Source organism: Lepidochelys kempii, chromosome 11, assembly GCF_965140285.1.
Source record: "Lepidochelys kempii isolate rLepKem1 chromosome 11, rLepKem1.hap1, whole genome shotgun sequence".
NCBI lineage: Eukaryota > Metazoa > Chordata > Testudines > Cheloniidae > Lepidochelys > Lepidochelys kempii.
The window spans coordinates 76,111,389-76,116,204 of NC_136390.1; the positions used below are offsets into that span (position 1 = coordinate 76,111,389).

Genomic DNA, 4,816 nt, shown 5'->3' on the forward strand with positions numbered 1-4,816 from the left:
CAGTGGCAGTCTGTGGGGGAGGTCTAGGGTGGCCAGGTGTCCCGATTTTAGAGGGACAGTCCCGATTTTTGGGTCTTTTTCTTATATAGGCTCCGATTACCTCCCACCCCGATCCCGATCTTTCACACTTGCTGTCTGGTCACCTGAGGGAGGTCTGGCAGCCCCCTCCCCAGCCACAGTCCATGCGTGCCCAGCAGTCCCTGTGAAAGCTCACCTTTTCTGGGTGTCTGTTTCACACCCTCTGCCAGAGATGTTCCCCATTCTTTCTCCAGTTCAGCTGGCAGCAGGTCTCGTGCGTGGGGCGGGGGAGAGCTGAGATTTCAGGCTGCTGTCTTATGGCGGTATTGCTGCGATTAACTGGCTGAACGTGCTAATTCTGAGGACGAAACGGGGAAAGGGGCAGAGACCGAGAGTCAGGGAGTGAAATGGAGAAAATACAGGAAGCATTTCGAGCAAGGGCGAAGTGCAATGACCTGAATCCAGAATATTCTCTGCACCCCTTGTCTAACTCTGGGCCTGATTCTCTTCCGCATTGACGGCCCTTTCCCTGTCTCCGGCCGTGTCTGGAGGGCTTTATGCCCCTGTGCAGCCCCTTCACACTGCCAGGAAGGGAGTGGTGTTATGGAATCTTAGCCCAAAGAGGAACCAGGCCCTGTGTCACCTTCATCCTGGGTTTCAGATGACCCCGAGAAGTTGGGGGGCCACCGGGGCCTAGAGCATGGCCCTGCCACAGAGGCCCCGCCCCCGGTCATCCTCTTCCCCCGAGGCCCCGCCCCCCCACTGTTCACTCCTCTGGCCCCCGAGGTCCCCCTACCTGCCCCTCGCTCCTCTCCGCCTCTTCCCCCAGGACTCCACTCACCCCCTGCTTGCTCCTCTCCGCCCCTTTCCCCGTAGGGGGGCTACCGGGGGCCATGGGGCCAGGTACCCGTCCCTTTTCTCTGTCTTCGGTGAGCGGGGGGCAGGGGGGTCCTTGCGGAAGGAGGTGAAGCAGGACAGGAAGAGGCACGAGAAGACGGGGCCGCGGGGGAAAAGGCCGAGGGGCGTTGGAGTGCAGGTTTTGGGGGAGGAGGCGGAAGGGGGATGGGAAGAGGCAGAGCAAGAGCAGGGCATCGGGCTAAGAGGCAGAGGGGAGCGGGGTGCAGGCGGGGCCCCCACTTCTCTGGAGCTTCACTTCCAGCGCTCGAAAGATGACCACGGGCCCACGGGCCTCCGGAGGGGAGACCCGCCCCACATTCCCAGCGTTTCCGCCCGCATGGACGGCCTTTTGGGGGAGGCTCAGGCTCCTGTGGCCTCTTCTACGGGTTGCCCGTGCTCAGCTCCTTCCATGCTCTGGAGAGGAGCAGCACCCAGGGGTGGGGCTGAGCCGGGGGGCGCTGGGTGAGGGGCAGAGGCCTGAGACCGCAGGGACACAGCGTGAGGCACCATCCCAGGCATCCCCATGAAAGGAGCAGAACAGGGTTTACCTGGGGTGGGGAGTGTATGGAGAGCGTCCCAGGGTCGGTGGAGATGTATTGCCCTGGTGAGCAAATGTGGCTAAAACACAGGCCTCGCTGTGAGCAGGATTTGAACCCGCGCAGGGAAACCCGATTGGATTTCGAGTCCAACGCCTTAACCGCTCGGCCCTCACAGCTGTGAGTGACGTGGCCCCCAGTGGCAGTCTCTACTGGAGCGGCTGGAAGCATGGGAGGGACGGGAGCGACGGGAGGGAGCTCTCCACCCTGAACGAGCAGCCGTAGCCATGTTGGCAAGAGAAGCTCTCCCAGCACCATAGCACTGTCCACACCGGCGCTTAGGTCTGTGTAACTTGTGTCACTCGGGGGGTGGCTTATTCACACCCCGAGCCACATACGTTCTACCAACACAAGGGGGAGTGTAGATGCAGCCTTAGCAGAGACGCGATTAAGATCCACTTCCTGGACACTACTGTGCTAATAAACGATGGTCACATAAACACCACCCTATACCGGAAACCTACTGACCGCTGTTCCTACCTACATGCCTCCAGCTTTCACCCTGACCACACCACACGATCCATCGTCCACAGCCAAGCTCTGCGATACAACCGCATTTGCTCCAACCCCTCAGACAGAGACAAACACCTACAAGATCTCTATCAAGCCTTCTTACAACTACAATACCCACCTGCGGAAGTGAAGAAACAGATTGACAGAGCCAGAAGAGCACCCAAAAGTCACCTACTACAGGACAGGCCTAACAAAGAAAATAACAGAACGCCACCAGCCGTCACCTTCAGCCCCCAACTAAAACCCCTCCAACATTATTCAGGATCTACAACCTATCCTGAAGGATGACCCAACACTCTCACAAATCTTGGGAGACAGGCCAGTCCTTGCCTACAGACAGCCCCCCAACCTGAAGCAAATACTCACCAACAAGCACACACCACACAACAGAACCACTAACCCAGGAACCTATCCTTGCAACAAAGCCCGTTGCCAACTGTGCCCACATATCTATTCAGGGGACACCATCCCAGGGCCTAATCACATCAGCCACACTATCAGAGGCTCGTTCACCTGCACATCCACCAATGTGATATATGCCATCATGTGCCAGCAATGCCCCTCTGCCATGTACATTGGCCAAACTGGACAGCCTCTACGTAAAAGAATATATGGACACAAATCAGATGTCAAGAATTATAACATTCATAAACCAGTCGGAGAACACTTCAATCTCTCTGGTCACGCGATTACAGACATGAAAGTTGCAATATTACAACAAAAAAACTTCAAATCCAGACTCCAGCGAGAGACTGTTGAACTGGAATTCATTTGCAAATTGGATACAATTAACTTTGACTTGAATAGAGACTGGGAGTGGCTCAGTCATTCTGCAAGGTAACCTATTTCCCCTTGCATAATGACAGGTTTCAGAGTAACAGCCGTGTTAGTCTGTATTCGCAAAAAGAAAAGGAGGACTTGTGGCACAAATAAATTGGTTCGTCTCTAAGGTGCCACAAGTCCTCCTTTTCTTTTTACTGATAAAGTTTGCGGGTGATACCAAGATGGGAGGGGTTGCAAGTGCTCTGGAGGATAGGGTTAAAATTCAAAATGGTCTGCACAAACTGGAGAAATGGTCTGAAGTTCACAGGCTGAAATTCAATCCGGACAAATGCAAAGTACTCCCCTTAGGACAGAACAGTCAGCTGCACACATACAGAGCAGGACGTGACAGCCTAGGAAGGAGTACTGCGGAAGGGGATCTGGGGGTCAGAGTGGACCACAAGCTAAATATGAATCAACAGTGTAACACCTGCAAAAAAAGCAAACCTCATCCTGGGCAGGATTAGCAGGAGTGTTGTAAGCAAGATACGAGACGTAATTCTTCTGCTCTACTCCATGCTGATGTGGCCTCAGCTAAAGTATTGTGTCTAAGTCGGGGCGCCATATTTCGGGAAGGACGTGGACGAATTGGAGAAGGTCCAGAGGAGAGTAACAAAAATGGTTAAAGGTCTAGAACAGGGGTTCTCAACCTTTTTCTTTCTGAGGCCACCCACAACATGCCATTAAAATCTCCAGGGCCCAGTGTGGGAGGGGGAGGCTCTGGGCCGGGGAAAGGGGGGAAAACAAGTTTGCATAGGTATAGTTTGACTTCTGTTTTGGGTGGGCAGGGGCCAGTGAGGCTCAAGCCAGCTCCGACGTCGGGGTCTGGGGAGGGTATGCTACATCCACCCCCTGACTCACCTCAGCAGGCCACCCGCCTGTCTGGACTTCGGGGGGGGGCTACAATCAAAAATTATAACTCAAAGGTGGGGGGGCTCAGCTCAAAAAGTTTGAGGTGAAGGGAAAGGGATAGCTAGGGGCTGTGTGCAGGGGGGTAGCTCAGGGTGCAGGGAGGAGGTAGCTAGGGGCTGTGTGCTCTCAGGGCTCCCCTGCGCTCCCTGTACCCTGAGGGCTCTGCCAGCCAGAAAGCAGCCGTGTCACCTCGCCCAGGCAGCAGCTGTCCCACGCAGCCAGACTCTGGCTTCCCACCTCCGACCTAGCCAGGGGGTGGAGAGAGGAGGTGGTGGAGGGGGGGTGTGGAGCTACCCCAGGACTGCCTTGCTCTTGCACTGTAGTTTCGGGGGGGGGGGGGTGTAACACCCCTGTGTTCCCCCAATTCTGCCCATGGGCTCAGGGCTTCTGTCCCTTGGGGAGCACCGGGGCTCGGGGCTCCAGAATTCAGCCCTGCTGCTCCCGGCTTCAGCCCTGCGGGAGGTGCTGGGGTTCGGGCTTTGGATTTTAGCCACGGGTTCATGGACCCCCAGTGGGCCACGAACCCCCTGTTGAGAACCGCTGGTCTAGAAAACATGATCGACGAGAAAAGGTTGAAAGAACTGGGTTTGTTTAGTCTGGAGAAGAGAAGACTGAGAGGGGACAGGAGAACAGTTTTCAAGTACATAAAAGGTTGTTAGAAGGAGGAGGGAGAAAAATTGTTCTTGTGAATCTCTGAGGACAGGACAAGAAGCAATGGGCTGAAATTGCAGCGAGGGAGGTTTAGGTTGGACGTTAGGAAAAACTTCCTGCCAGCATAGTTAAGCACTGGAACAAATTACCTAGGGAGGTTGTGGAATCTCTGTCATTGTAGGTTCTTAGCAGGATCGACAGTCACCGCTCAGGGATGGTCTAGATGAGGGGTAGTCAATTATTTTTTGTCAAGGTCCAAATTCTTCATCAATGTACAGTCAGGGGCCAGACTGCAGAGAAAATCATTTAAAAAACTAATAATAACGATAATATGTAAACAACAAGTTTGTGGGGTCCGTTCAAAAGCGTCTGGCAACCCGGATTTGGCCCGTGGTTCGCCTGTTGAC

At 54.7% G+C, this 4,816-nt stretch overlaps 1 non-coding gene across 1 annotated transcript; it reads right to left on the reverse strand.

Moving 5' to 3' along the window:
• Positions 1–1,548: 1,548 nt before the first annotated feature.
• Positions 1,549–1,630, reverse strand: TRNAS-CGA (transfer RNA serine (anticodon CGA)). Its single transcript has one exon. It is a non-coding gene; the product is annotated as a tRNA-Ser (tRNA).
• Between the last annotated feature and the right edge of the window lie 3,186 nt (positions 1,631–4,816).